This window comes from Balearica regulorum, chromosome 2 (genome assembly GCF_011004875.1).
Source record: "Balearica regulorum gibbericeps isolate bBalReg1 chromosome 2, bBalReg1.pri, whole genome shotgun sequence".
In the NCBI taxonomy this organism is placed as follows: Eukaryota; Metazoa; Chordata; class Aves; order Gruiformes; family Gruidae; genus Balearica; species Balearica regulorum.
This window is the reverse complement of record NC_046185.1, coordinates 87,591,469-87,608,029: the sequence shown is the minus strand read 5'-3', so window position 1 is coordinate 87,608,029 and position 16,561 is coordinate 87,591,469.

Here is a 16,561-nt window from a genome sequence, read left to right as displayed (position 1 = left end):
GGATTCACGTTGGAGAAGCCCATGGAGGACTGTCTCCCAGGGGAGGGACCCCGCACTGGAGCAAGAGAAGAGTGAGGAGTCAGCAGAGACAACGTGTGATGAACTGACCACAACCCCCATTCCCTGTCCCCCTGTGCCGTTCAGTGGCAAGAGGAAGAGAAAATTGGGAGTAAAGTTGAGCCCAGGAAGAAGGGAGGGGTGGGGGAAGGTGTTTTTCAGATTTGGGTTTATTTTTTGTTATTCAACTGTGATTTTATTGGTAATAAATTAAATTAATTTTCCCTAAGTCAGGTCCATTTTGCCCATGACAATAACGGGTGAGTGATCTCTCCCTGCCCTTATCTTGACGCAGGAGCCTTTCATTATATTTTCTCTCCCCTGCCCAGCTGAGGAGGGCAGTGACAGAGCAGCTTTGGGGGGCACCTGGCCTCCAGCCAGGGTCAACCCACCACAAAATCTACCACTGTGCCTTGCACATACTGGCACTGATTTCCAAGGTGCCCTGAAATCGCAACAACGGCTGGAGCAGGGAGTTTAAGCACTTTCGTGGCTACAGAATTACTGCTACAATGCAATACAGTCAACAAGCAACATACTGCATGACTTCACTATTTTTGATGATAAAGAACACAGATTCAAATCCTAGGAACAATTTCTATAAAATTACTATGACACCTTTAAGGTAAATATTACTTCCAAATAGTGACAAGTAGGTATAATCTCTATTTCTCACTGCAAATTATTTTTATTAAAGAATTCATTTGAAATCAGGAGAAATCTCCCACAGGTAGACTATATAAACAAAGCTGAAGTCACTCTCTGGTAGGTCAGGCTTCGATTAAACTCTTAGGGAACTTATCTTTCCCAATGGTAGTTATTAAAAACAAGCACAAAGAAATGAACGTTAACTAGAAGAGGGTATGGTAGCATACAACAGGTCATTGCCAACAACATAATGTTTTTAAAATTAGCTTTTTTCAGTGAGTGCAAAGAGTATTTCTTAAAAGAATAATAACAATGAACAATGGAAACACGGTATCCATCTAAAAATATTCACAAAATGAATGAAACACTTAAGTACTTTTTTGCATAAAAGTTTAATGTGAATGTCTGAAGTAATGACAACCATTTTGAAAATTAACATGAACTACCTGAAAAGAAAGTCAACCACAAGGGTGCAATGAAATAAATGTGAGAAGCTTTAAGTATTTTCATGGGGATAGCTGTAAATCTCATGTACTACTTCTAGGCAGTTAGTTGCATTTATTAATATATGAAGCACAAATTACTAGATGTTTTGGAATTTGTGAAATCAACTCCTTGAATGAATTGTTCCAGAGACTTAGGTGTTCACAAGATAATTAGCAATTACATCTGGCTTTAGTGTCATTTAGCATTCCCAGCAATACTTATTATGTATACAAGTATCATGATTGACTATTTTCTCGATAAATTAGATGACATTATGGGAAATGATATTGTAAAAATAGTTACTTTATGAAGGATGATTTATTCTTCTTAGTGGCAAAGATTAAACGCTTCGTTCAGGACCCCACTCTTCCTTTTGGGCGATCCTTAATGAGCTCACCAGTATTTCTTCTTCCTCCCCCGAAGGTTAAGTGATACACATGTTCAAGTGGAGGCATATTTCTAACCACAAATTACAGCATTAGAGACTCCTCTGAGACAGAAGTGGTGAGTGTGAACTGTGCGGCCTGATGGAGAGAGGTTGAGATGACCAGTTACAAGACTTCAGTAAATTCTGGATTCCCTTGTAAATTTAAATCAGATCGCAAAACTCGGATTATTTTCAAGACAAGATGAGGTTCTCAAAATTTTTTTGAGAACAGTAAAATCCTTATGCCAGTTAAAGTCTAACTCCAAAGGCTGCTCAGTATTTGGCTTCTCATTTTATTAACATCCTGTAATAAATGTCCAAGGAAGTATTTATATTTGCTTAAGGTTCACTTTATTTGGAATCCTCTCTCATACCGGATTTGACCTTCACAAATTCCGTTCCATAAGGGGTGACCTTTAGATTAGCCTCCCGTGTAAAGAAGTGACTACGCTATCTGATGCTTTTCATTCTGCAAGTTACTAAACCAAAAATACATGAATAATTTAACTATCTGTTACAAATATCCCATTCTGCTAACGTATTCCAAACAAAATAACTTCTTCTGTAGTATGTTGAAGGTCTCAAGATTGTTTTCATTGTTTATTTCTTAATAACCTTAAAAAATTTAAAACTTTTTGTTATACACAGACTTTTTTCCTGTGTTTACCAGAAATATGAGCATATTTGGAGTGAAAAGAGCTTCATGAACACAAATTCAACTTAAGTATTTTTCTGTGCCATTAAAATGTTAATAATTTAATAGCATTTCATTATAAACATATTCAGATGCCAAAGAAACTGGAAAAAAAAAATTAGTCTGAGAAATGTGCACGTGTTGCTGTTGAGTCAAATGCTGGCAATAATAACACAATGACATATTTAGTGTATTCTTTAAAAAATACCACTTTAGAAATGCTACAATTCTGAAATATGAAAAATTAACAGACATAAGTTGAACAAAAGTGATTTGGAATTGATACAGGGAAAAATAATTTCACCCTGTGGACAATGATGCATTGGAGGTGGTTGCCCACACAGGTGTCCTGGGTTTGGCTGTGATAGAGTTAAGTTTCTTCCTAGCAGCTGATATAGCGCCATGTTTTGGATTTAGGATGAGAATAATGTTGATAACACACTGATGTTTTAGTTGCTGCTAAGTAGCGCTTACACTAAATCAAGGACTTTTCAGTTTCTCACACTGCCCTGCCAGCAACGAGGCTGGGGGTGAGCAAGAAGCTGAGAGGGGACACAGCCAGGACAGCTGAACCAAACTGGCCAAAGAGATACTGCATACCATATGACATCATGCTGAACAAAAAAACTGAGGGGAGTTGGCCGGGGGAAGGGGATGAGGGCCACTGCTTGGGGGCTGACTGGGCATCATTCAGGGGGTGGTGAGCAATGGCATTGTGCATTACTTGGTTTGATGATGATGATGATGATTATTATTATTATTTCCCCTTCCTTTTCTGTCCTATTAAATCGGTTTTATCTCAACCCATGAGTTTTGCCTTTTTTTCTCCAATTTTCTCCCCCATCCCACTGGGGGGAGTAAGCCACTGTGTGGTGGTTAGCTGCCTGCTGGGTTAAACCACAACAAAGCGCTGTGCAGTTGCCATACTTTTCAAGATTTTCAAGACCCAAGCAACCTTGTCTGACCCCATAGCTGACCCTGCTGAGCAGAAGGCTGGAAAAGAGACCTCCTGAGGTCCCTTCCAGGCTGAGTTACCCTTTGGTCCTAAGAAAATTGTTCCTGTTACCCAGTTTTGTCTACTGGTGAGAAACCATCATCAAGCACAAAGATTCACTCAGTCGGCGAGAAACACAGCAGCAGCAACGGTAAGTTCTGTGTCCGAGCACTAGATTGAGGCGCACAGGGGGTTCCCGGAGCCAGAGAAACCCGAGGGAGAGCAGAGAGACCGCCAGGGGCCGGCAGCTCTCACCAGTGATGCTGATGTGGCTTGGGCTTTGCCAGGAGCAACCGCGGGAGATTTAAACGGCCCGAGGGAGTGCTAGCGACCCTGAAAAATGCAAGCAGGGCGTGGCGTGGCATGGTGGCCACGCCATGCCATGCCACACCACGCCACCTGCTTGTGGGTCCACAGCCCAAGCAAGTGCTCTAGGTCTCTGCCAAAATGGTGGACCCTCGCGTCAGAGCTAAAATGAGTGTTCCTACAAAGAACATCTCCCCTGAGTTATCTGATACATCCACACAGACAGAACTGGCAAGGAAGGGGACTTCAGTACAGGTGTTAGGTTGCAGCGAGTGCCCAGATCCATCTCCTGGAGAAAAGGTAAGTACTTGCACAAGGTGTGCACAGGTTGATGATCTGTTACATAAGATGGCCGCGTTGCGGGAAACAGTTTACAGGGTGCACAGTATTAGAGGAGTTGAGATGGAGATAGGTGGTTTCATAACCAAGTTCCGGTAGCAGACACCACAGAGAATGAGGCACCTTGGACTCTGGTGACCCACAAAAGCAGGACTCTGCTTCAGTCCCCACCCTCCAGCCTGGCAACCAAAACAAGGTATGAAGCTTTAACAGTTGTAGACACTGATAAGCAAGGCCTGCAAAGAGAAACTGTACCAGCAGCACACAGTGGATACCATAAAAAGAAATTACAAGTGCTCATAGTGGGTGACTGTCCATTAAGTGAGAGGGCATTGAGGTGCCCATCTGCTGACCTGACAGGAAGTCACAAGAGGTATGCTGCCTTCTGGGAGCTAGGGTCTGAGACGTTGCTGAGACGGTGCCACAGCTTGTCAAGAGCACAGGCTGCTCTCCACTGCTACTCATTCATGTGGGCATGAATGGGACTGCAAACCAGAACCTGATCAGAATCAAGGGAGACTATAAAGCCCTGGGGGTGCAAATGAAAAACATTGGTGCCCAAGTGATCTTTTCCTCCTTTTTACCAGTTGGAGGAGAGGGGGCAACCAGAAATAGATGTATAACACATATCAACTCCTGGCTATGTGGCTGGTGCCATCACAAGGGTTTTGGCTTTTATGACAATGGGACATTCTTTGATTCCTATAACCTGTCAGGTAGGCATGGGATCCACCTGCCTACAAGAGGCAAGGGAATCTTTGGCAGCAGGCTGGCCAGCTTGGTGAGGCAGGGTGTAAACTGAAGGACTCGGGGGGGTGGGGTCCAAAGTGGCAATGCTCATGCCATCACATCCAACTGGGGAATAAGCCAGGCCAACCAGAGCAGTGACAAAGGTTCCTTAGCTGCCTCCCAAGACAAGAACCAGAAGACCAACCACCTCAAGGGTGTGTGTGCCTATGGTGGACCCTCTTGCAACCCTCCAGGGAAACTTCCATGCTCAATTACCTCTCTGAAATGCCTGTGCACCAATGGACACAGCATAGGGAATAAACAGGGAGAACTAGAGGTCTGTGTGAGGTCACAGGGCCATGATCTCATTGTAATTACAGACACGTGGTGGGATAGCTCACATGACTGGAATGCTGTCATGGATAGCTATGTACTTTTTAGGAAAGGCAGGCCAGCAAGGTGAGGTGGTGGAGTTGCTCTTTATGTGAGAGAGCAACTGGACTGTACTGAGCTCTGCCTAGGGGTGGATGAAGAATGAGTTGAGAGCTTATGGGTAAGAATTAAGGGGCAGGCTAATATGGGAGACACTGTTGTGGGTGTTTACTACAGGCCACCTGTAGTTGCTGAGAATATCTGATACCAATGATATACCTACCATGTGCAAAATGCTAGAGTAAATGTAGTCTTTCCCAATGAGGCTTGAGAGATCCAAGTATTTTTACTGTTTATCTTTTTGACACATATTTTAATATCTCCTTGAATTTTTTCCATCTTTTGGGTCTGTAAAACTTTGTTCATTCTGTTGAAGAGACCGATGGTCACTGGTAACCACCAGCCTTTTTGGTTCCACTAAATCATTACTGTAATTTTGCTGTCAGTTTTACAAATAAGCTCTAAAGACTGCACATGAATACACTGATGATTCAGTGTACATTTCTGTAATACATATATTGGATTTGTATTTTTTATTATAAATAAAAATCCAAGTACATTAGAATTAATAAATAGAAAAGTACATTATTGATATATTTGGTTACTTTATAATGCTACTAATATTCAATTTAATTAGTTTTTAGCAATCTCTAAAATATATTTTCCTGCCTACAAAATATTACAGAAAGTAATTGCCTTAAATTTTGTTTGAAAACATGTTTTGGGCAGCAGTCCTACTACAAACTAGATATTGTGAAAATATCTGAAGCCTCAATCTGAGCAGGCTTTTTTTACTAATAAGAAAAGTGTCAAATGTTTAGTTCTATTCAAAGAAGAAAAAGTATGAACTTTTGTTAATTCTTTTTCTCCACCACTCACCCCCTGCCCTTTCATAGACTTAGTAATTCAACCAATGTGGATATTTTTTTGCTTTTGAGAATAACCAGTTGCAACCAAATTCATCTTCGTATTCAGCTGCTGCTATCTGTTCTCCTATGACACCTTTAATTAAAAATTCCAGAAAGAATGTTGTGTCATTAATACGCTGTCCAGAATATTAAGCAAATCTATAAAGCAATTTTTAAAAAATACAAGTTTTTTTGTTTAATACAATTAATTGCAATTATTCCTGTATGGATAGACTGTGGCACTAAGGTGGACAAAGATGTGTAACAAATACAACAGCAGAACACTTTTTATTATATTTATACTGAATTACAATGAGAAAGTTTACTTCATCCAGCTTTACTGAAAAAATACCAGAAAAGGGATATTTTTTTTCTTGGTGTATGCATATGGAGAAACATCACTGCTATGGGTGTTGATGTGAAGGGAACAGTTCTGTTTCTCATGGCGCTCTGAGGGGATACTAAGCCTTTCAGAACTTTGTATCATTTTTCAGGGAGGAATGAGTTAATGAAGTTCTAGGACCATTGTATGTTAAGAGATTTTTAAATGGTAGTACAGCAAACATGGATATTCTACAAAACACTTATGTACAGTTACAGAGCTTCCTAGTCTTGCTGCTTCTCCTTGCTTTAAGGTAAATCATAGGCAAAGAAAATGAAATGTAGTGAAGACATTTTGAGTATGAGCTTTTCATGCATCAGTTGCTGTGATTGCCAGAGGACTCTCTGAGATGGTAAAATGACCAGAAAAGGTAGCTAAGCCAAGAGAATCTCTCTCTTAGGAGATGGTTTTAACATACTGAGAGCTCAGAAAAGTCTTTAAATTCTTGAAATAGCACCTCTGCCCACTCCCACATTAATGGAGAGCTTCTGCCTTGCACTTGTCAAAAACAATTAGGTCATAAAAAATGTGAGCAACTTTAGAATAACAAAGTAATAATATCATATTTCTCTAAAATTATGTCAAATTTCTGATGCTACTTACAGACACTTTATCATGTTCCATTATTGTTATGTGCTGAAATGGCAAATGACGATTGTTGCTCAGTGTATGAACTTTTTGCCTTGTTATAATCTTTCAGTAAGACAACCCTCTGGGCTTGTTTTAAATTCCAAAGAGAATTCCCCAGACAGGTGAAATCAACTGAAGAAAATAAATTGAAACCTACATTGCAGAGATACCTTGGGGTTTGACTTGGGTAATGAAGTGAAATATAAAGCTGGTGTGTTCTGCTTGCAAGTGTACCTGAACTGTAAAGAAAGGTGTGATATATATCTGAAACACTAATCTAGATAGAAATCTAGACAGAGATGCTAATGACGACATTAAAGTCAGCGTTCTTTCTCTACCAAGTATTCCATTGGCTTGTACAACAGATACTGATGTCAGTGCCACAGCTTCTTAACATATATTTCACAGACAAACATTAGCTTGACGAGGCACACAACAGCCTTGTTAGAAATGTACAAATAATCTGAGTCACACAGATTTAGATTCAATTTCTATAGGCATAGTTTAAACCTGGGGACATAGGACTTTGGACTTTTTACATTCATTAAGGAATAATGATGATTAAAAAAAAATGTGAAATAAGGTTAGATGTGGTGAAGTGAGCAAGTTTCTTCAGTCTAATTTTTGGTTTAGGCTTTCAAGTAACATTTAAAAGTCTGTCCAGATACAGCAAAATATGTAGATTCAGTCCTTATGCTTGTACTTCTGTTACTTACTCTTATAAACATTTCAGAAGACTTTAGCACTTATTCTACCCAAGTTTATCACAGATGTGTACCAGTGACTATTTATTTACAAAGAAATGAAAGCAAGGAACTATTTTTTGATAAATGGAATAAGGAAGAAACTAAAATAATTTGTGCATCTCTGGATAAATTTTTGAAACTAACAGAATATTTAAGAATATATTTTATGATACATGTATGGACTAGTTCATGTGTAATGTGCAAAATGAAGAAAACAAAAACTGCTTTGACTCTAGCCCGATCTGGTTTCAACTCATTCATTAGAATTGTTAGCAGTGACAATAGCAACTAGTAAAGGATAGCGAAACATTTCAACACCATTTATAATTTCTGCAGCAAAATACTGAATTTCAAAGCGCAGTAGGGACAGTGTTCAAATACACTGATTTTGTCATAGGAAGTAGCCTCAATTAGAGCTGAGCAGTAAAAAAGTAAATCTATTTCAAGGAAGGTTTTGATATTTCAAAAATTGGCTTCATTCCCATACAAACCAAACTATTGTAATTTTGAAAGTCTTCCTGAAAGGTAACGCAATATTGGCTATCTGACTCAATAGTAATAACATTAGAAAGCTTGGGATCTTTGATCCTGGCCGAGTGTTTTAAAAACTAGACTTTCTAGCCACTGACTAAATCAGTTTGCAGATAACTCTGAACATTGCTTGATATTCATCCAAATTTTATTGAAGTAGAACAAACTGACAAATGCTTGAATTTTGGCAATGTATGTCCAGACCTATTCATAAAACAAGTGATTGCTACTGATTGAGACTCAATTCTATCAGCGTGTACTGAGAAAATGTGTGATCTTCTGCAAGGCAGAGTCACTAGTCTGTAACAGCATTGCTTGTATCATTTACCTTTAAATGAAAAAAAGTCTCAGGTGTCTTCAGCTCCGTATGCAATTACAGAATCACAGAATGGTAGGGGTTGGAAGGGACCTCTGGAGATAATCTAGTCCAACCCCCCTGCTAAAGCAGGATCACCTAGAGCACGTTGCACAGGATCACGTCCAGGAGGGTTTTGAGTATCTCCAGAGAAGGAGACTCCACAGCCTCTCTGGGCAGCCTGTCCCAGGGCTCGCTCACCCTCAAGGTGAAGAAGCTTTTCCTCATGTTGAGATGGAACTTCCTGTGTTCCAGTTTGTGCCCATTGCCCCTTGTCCTGTCACTGGGCACCACTGAAAAGAGACTGACCCCATCCTCTTGGCAACCACCCTTTAGATAATGCTCATAAGCATTGATGAGATCCCCTCTCAGTCTTCTCTTCTCCAGGCTAAACAGACCCAGCTCTCTCAGCCTTTCCTCATACAAGAGATGCTCCAGTCCCCTCATCATTCTTGTAGCCCTCCTAATTCAAGGACTAGTGCTAACTTAGGAAGCAAAACAAGTCTGTACAACTTCCATTCATTTTATGCTTGGGATATCAGATAAGTAAAACTAAAATAGCACAGGAGCATGGATGTTCTAGTTCTCATAACCTAAAATATTCAGACCATATTTATTCTTGAAGTGTGGTGTGCTTAAGATTTCTAAGGGGAATTTACTAACAATTCTAATAAACTTACAGTTTTGATGTGTAAGAGAAGATTGTAAGTGTTGACAATAATGACAAAAAGAGCAGGATTTATTTATTGACATACATAAAAAGAAAATAGCTTTGAAAATGGCAAAGAATATTTTTCCTACCCATGAAGTCCAAAGGCAACATCTCCAAAATAAATGTAAGAATTTCCTATAGATATATTTTTTTGTTATTTATTCTTGTTGCCCCAGCTAGGGAGTCCCCATGCAAGGCCTCGGAGACCAACACATAGTTCTGCTTCCCTGAGTGTAAAAAATGTTTTGAAACTCTGTGAAAATAAAGAGTATTCCAGAGAAAGAATGATGGAAGATCAAACTGGTTGGAGGGTTTTTCCTTTGTTCAGTATTTAACATTTCTTCCTCTTTGCAAAAATTTTGTGAGTGTGTGCATTCAGGGAGTATATCAACAAATAGATATTATGGACACTAGCTTCATAAATAGTTAGTGATTTCCTCTTTAACATGTAGTGTTGCCAACCACTTTTACTGTACTGTCCAACGTACATAGTTTCTCGCCAATATTTAATGCCATCTTACCATATAAATAGGTACTGCTGCCTTTTTGCCTGTGCTATTTTCTTTTTTTTCTCTGATGTAAACAAGTAATGTCGTAACAGTTTGGAAAGCTGAACATTAATAAAATCAACCCTGTGTTTCTTTTCACTATGACATCCAGTTCAGAAGAAATGGATTCTTGTTTTGGAATGCCAACAGCATCTGTGCAGACACAGTAAAAAAAAGTATTGCCAGAAAATCCAATATTGATACTAATCTAAGTCAAGAAGTCTCACCACACTGCAGATGGTTGGTTTTGCACCACTATTAAGATTCTGAACCTTAGTTGGATTCTTCAAAGATTTTTTTTTTTTTACTGTAATACTCTGTTTAACAGAATTCATTGATTGTCATCTTTGTTGATGCCCTGGTTTCAGCAGAGATAGAGTTAATTTTCTTTCTAGCAGCTGATATAGTGCTGTGTTTTGGATTTAGGATGAGAATAATGTTGATAACACACTGATGTTTTAGTTGTTGCCAAGCAGTCAAGAACTTTTCAGCTCTCATGCTGGCCTGCCAACAAGAAGGTGTGAGGTTCCCAAGAAGCTGGGAGAAGACACAGCCAGGACAGCTGACCCCAGCCAACCAAAGGGATATTCCATACCATGTGATGTCATGCTCCATATATAACTGGGAGGGTTGGCCGGAAGGCGGCGCAGCTTGGGAACTAGCTGAGCATCAGGTTTGGATGGTGAGAAATTGTGATGTTCATCACTGGTTTTGTATATTATTTTTAAAATAATAAAAACAATTATTAGTAGTATTATTATTATCTTCTTCCTTTTCTGTTCTATTAAACTGTCCTTATCTCGACCCACAAGTTTTACTTCTTTTGCTTTTCGATTCTCTCCTCCATTCCACTGGGCAGGAGGAGTCAGCAAACAGTTGTTTTAGCTGCTGGCCAGGTTAAACCACAACAGTTGACTATAATTAATCCATCAATCTGTAAGCCACAGTTTTTGTCTTTGACAGACATTTTTATCACCATTCTCTTTTATAGAGGAACACATGATCAGCTATGACTTACTGTGCTGAAAACTGGGGATGTAAGATACAGAGCTCTTTATCAAACCAACTGTCTCTGTTCCACCTGTGGGACCTACTACAATCATTTTAGGTACCAGTTTACAGGCATCTGGATTTCAGGCTTTTGTGCTTTTAAGTTTTGCTTGTACTGCTCATTTAAATGGTATTCAGTCTACTGGTTTTTGGTATTTTCAACCTCAGTTGTGAGACTGACTTGATCAATTTATTTTTCATTCTTCATTCCCCATGACATTTGACTACCTGAAAAGAAAAGAATTGTAATCTTACAATAAATTATACCTTATTGCCTAGAAGAGTGAATTATCTAAGCCTAAATTTGAGACAGAAATATAAAATAATACTTAGAGAGCAGCAAGTTACAAATAAAGCAAATACTTGTACTATAGACTCTCAGAAAAATCAGATGGATCTCCAGAGGTCCAACCACCAGATTCAAAGCTGTACAAGCTTTTTTCGAAATTTTTCATCCCATGAAGGTGATCAATAATTGGAACAGGTTGTGGAATCTCCATCTTTGAGATGATAAAGATTCAGCTGGACATTACCCTGAGAAACTTGATTTGATGAGGCACGCTTTGAGCAGGGGGCTATGCTAGGATGATCTCTGGAGGTCACTTCCAACCTAAGTTATTCTTGATTCTGTGATTCTATAATGCAAAAAGCACTTCTTACATAAATAAACAGACTAGAAATACATCATCATTGCAAACAAGAAAAATGTCTAATCAATTGGCAGAGAATGACTAAGTATAGGAATACATCATTGCTGTTAAAAAAAAAAAAAGAAAAAAAAATATTCCTGTGCATTACATGTCTCCAGCACTTTATGAGAGTCAGGCCTACAATCATCCTGTGGGGGGAAAAAAAAAAAAAAAAAAGAACATTTTTCTTCCAAACTATGTTTTTCCACTACCAAACTCAGTTTGGAAATTACGTACCTCTTACATTCCTTTTTTTTCTCTGAGCTTTGAGAGTTGTCAGCCTCTCTTGTTGAGCTGTCAGGAAGCAAAACTTTGTTTTTCAATAGCAGTTTAAAACTTTCATATACTTAGCTGTTGGTAGGAGCTCTTTTTGATTGACTTGAGTTCCTCCACCCTCATGTAAGTCTGATTTCTCTTTCTGCAACTTGAGACCATTGCTTCTTGTTTTCTGCTGCACACTCCTGAGAACAGTCTGTCTATGTCTTCTTTACAATCCCCTGCTCCTTTTGAGTAGTGGAAAACTATAATCAGGTTCTCCTAAAGGTTTTTTAGCTGCTAGCTAAACAAGTACAGGTCCCTTGGCCTTTCCGCATAACCTGTGTGCTTCAGCTCCTGTACAAGGCCCTCTGATAGATTCTTTCCAGTGAGGGGATCAAAACTGAGCATAGTGTGTCAGATACGGCTTCATATCTGCCAGGTTGAGGGGAATAATAATTTCCGTCCTGGCTATTTGCTTACTAATACAGCCCAGTATGCAGTTACCATTCATCACCACACCACACTGCTCACTCAGGTTCAACCTGTCCACTGAGACCCGTATCTTTTTCTGCAGAGCTGCTATCCTAGCACATGGATGTCCAACTTCTGTTGCTTCCTTATGTCATTCTGAGCCACATGCAATATTTTACTCTTGTCCCTGTTGGTCTTCATGAGGTTCCAGTTGGCCTGTTCCTGCAGCTTTTTTGTTTTATCCTTTATTACCATACTGTTGAGAATCCTAGTAGCATGTTCAACAACCAAAAAGGCCATTTTAGGTTAGTTTTCAAACCCCAATCAAACGTTTACCATGACGGTGGAAAAAAACATTTTCTTGTAACTTTAGGTTATGATTTCTAGGAGTTTTATTTTCCTTCAAGAATAGTGTTTTGTTTTGCTTTTAAAACCTTGTGTTGAGTTCAGGACATCAAGACAATGTAACATTGTAACATTTTCGGATTTTCCTACGAAATAATGGCAGGTTTTCAGCATTCAGGTGTTTGGAATGTTAATTAATTCCCATGGAGATGGAATATAAGCCTCTGTGTTGATGCTAATCAAAAGTATACATAAGAATTTCAGTTAATCACATGTTATGATTCCACAAATTATCAATTCTGTGTCTGTTCTTAGTATCTAAACACATATGCTGAAGGTGAAGAGACAGTTTTCCTATGAAATCTTTATTTTGAGAGGTTTTGAAGACGTTCAAGATGTCTACTTTTAGATATAAATTGCTGCTTACATTTCAGTCTATTAAAGATTCTCTTTAACCCTCATTAACTGAAAACAAAGTTGTGTTTGGGAAGCTTGCAAAATAATGAAGATTACTGGTACTATAAAAATGTTGAGTATTTTCCAGGACAACAGCAGTTAAGAAAATTTCCCTCAGTTAAGATAAGAGGTGTTTTCCTAAAGCTACACATTCATTTTTGACTTTGGAAAATTTACCAGTATCAGGAGAAATTGCTTAATTTATAAACAATATTTTAGCATTGTTGCAGAAATCAAAAGGTAGATTTACAGTTTCTGAACAGAGAATCTCATCATAGATACAGTAGAGGAAATAGTATGAGGAGAGACAGAACGGTCCACTAGCTTACTCACACTCTGAGAAAAAGGAAGAGAAAGCCTGGGGTTATATTGGTATTCTGGTAATGTAATGTTTGACAGACATTTAATTAAGACACAGGTCTTTTATCAGCACAAGTAATTTCTGTTATTTATATCCTCTTCTACTAAAAGCATAAGTGACCAGAGCTGACATGAGTATAGAAAGCAGAAGCTACCTTAAGGTTGGCTGTCTTCTCAAGGTGCTCTACCTACGATTGGAGGTTATAGCAGCTTTGAAGCTACTGTTTTACAAAGAATTCATCACTTTCTCCACACTGGCAGGTATGTCCACAATGTGCTTTTTTTGGAACCCCAAACAGTGTAATTTCAGACTTCTTGTAAACAGGAGGAAATGGTATATTGTCTGAATGAGAGGTGAGTTTCCTCTTCCATTCACTCCCTGTCATGTTGATGAGTCTATCCAAGTTTATAGCTCTTTAAGTCACAAGGCTCTAGCCCTTTGTTCACTGTGAAATAAATAGCAGATTACATTTTTTACCTTAAATATCTCCCTTTTAAACCACTTTAAACAACAAAATACTACGTAAGTCACTGGGTTCCCCTGTGCCTTTAATGTGAGGCTGGATTTTCTCCCTTTTTAAGATGTGATTCAGAACACATCTTAAATCTTAAATCTTTATATACTATGTTCAACCTGCAAGTAGCATTTTATGGATTGAGACAATGTGATGTGCTTTTTGCTACAGGGCTCTTAGGCACAGTTTACTGCTGCACTGTGCACAATAAATATATAAATAATTTACTCGCTTTAGTCTATATAAATGATTTGTTTGCTTAATGTGTTGGAAATAATTTGATGTATTATAGTTGCTGCTGCTGTTGTCACCACATTACTACAATAAGCAAGATCGATATCTCATTTGGTCTTCTGGAAACAATTTTTAAGTAAATGCAGATGTTTGGTTCTTTATTTTAATGCTATTTTTACAAGTTGTCTACTAATACACAGTTGTGTTATGCCATGAGAAACAAAAAACTTCAGAAGGAAGTATTTTTTGATTAATCAAACAATCTCATTCTCATTTAAACCATTTTCAGTGCAGTATCATTCATACTCTCAGTAACATACAGCATCTAAGAGAAAAGTCTTCCATGCAAAACAAGTAAAAAATGATTGCAAAAACCCCCATCTGACCACAGAACAATATAACAGAATTTTTACACAATCTCTCCATTGTCATCTCTATGCATCCAAGTCAGAAACTCTAAAATAAGTCAGGAGAGTTTGCATATCTTCCTTCCTACAAGCAATATGACAGAATTTTCTTTCTTTCCTGCTAAGAATCCAAGGCTCATTTCCACATTAAAAGTATGGAGACACGGAGATTTCTCTCATAATTATGAATAGTCTGACCTAACACTCATTAAGTCAGGAAGATCAGAGAGCACCTTTTGTATGCACAACAGCTATTTCAGATTAAAATTGTTTTCAAGGCTACTAGAAAGCGGACTACATATATTCTATAATTCACCTGCTACTATTCTTTGCCCTCTTGCAAGAAGGCATTTAACTCTTTGTTTTCTCCCTTTCAGTGTGTTTCTTCTGGCCTTACTATGCACTATTTCAACCCTGCTCCGAGTTAGAATTACTCATTTCTGCATGGCTTTTCTGTGTAGTCACTAACAGAATAAAGTGGTAAGAAACCTTTTCATGTTTTCATACCCTATGGGAGGTCTGTGTGGTGTTACCTCCCCTCTCTGTGTGAAGCTAAGAATCAGGGAGACAACTGACTTTCACAACTGGTGTCAACAGAACTTCTCATACCAACAAGCATGGGTTTGGAAGCCCATGTCCAAATTTTTTTTCTCTTTATCATTTGTCAGAAAGTAACTTCTTAACTGAGAGTCAAACAAGCAGATTATTTTTACTCACATTTTTTTTCAAGAAAGTGTTAGTGAAGATCTGGAATGTATTGAGACTTTATTCTGGTCTTGTAGTCAGGAGCACCTCTCTCACAGCAAAATCTCTGGCATAATTTTCTTCCCTATTTTCAAAATCACAAAGTACACCAAATAGACACTGTGTTCAAATTTCTGAGTTTCCATGGTATTTGGAAACAAGCAGGGGAAAAAAAAAGTTGTTACTGTGTTTCCTGAAGAATCATAAAGCATTTTCTTCATCTCTGATATGTCTGCACTTTATTTTTAAAGATGTCAAAAGAAAGAACTTATTCTGACGCTACTGCTGAAGTATATTTGTTTTTAAATTTATTTTCTCTCTTTGCCTAGCATATTTTTTCCTATGAAAAGCAGTATTAGCAATATTTAGGCTCACTCAGCTGTTTTCCTGGTGGAAAACCTCAGCATATGTCTCATTACACTGCACCAATTTACACCTTTAACTAAACTTACCAGATGAATGCAATTCGTGTATTTAGAGGTATGTCATGAGTTTGTAGAACTGTACAGCTGTTCACTTTTAAGTTCACGTCCAGCAAATCCCACAATGAACTTTTACTATTTCTGACTTATATTGGATGCAAGTGCCCAGGCACTGCCAGCAGCAGCAGCAGCAGCAGCAGTGGGGCCTGCAGGTGCAGCCCCTGTGTGGAGCGGCCGGGGCTGCCCGGTGCCAGACACAGCCGGTTCCAGCCGGCTCCAAGGGCCCCACCGCAGGGCACAGCTGAGCCCCTCAGCCACGGGCGGGCGCCTCGGGGAAAGCCTGGGTAAGAAAGGGCAAAGCGCTGCCCGGCAGCCAGGGCTGAGGGAAACTGATTTTCCCTAAGTCAAGTCTCTTTTGCCCATGGTGGTAACTGATCAGTGATCTCCCTCTCTGTCGCAACCCATAAGCTTTTCCATCTTATATTCTGCCCTGTCCCGTTGAGGAGGGAGGAGTGAGACAGTGGCTGGGTGAGCACCTAGCAGCCAGCCAAGGTCAACCCACCACATCACTTTCTCTGAACAGTACTCATTAATTTTATGTAATCATTCTGAGACTGCTTGAACACCAGAGAACATAGTATTGCTTGTTCAAATCATATCTTCTGTTCAGAAGCCATTGCATTTTT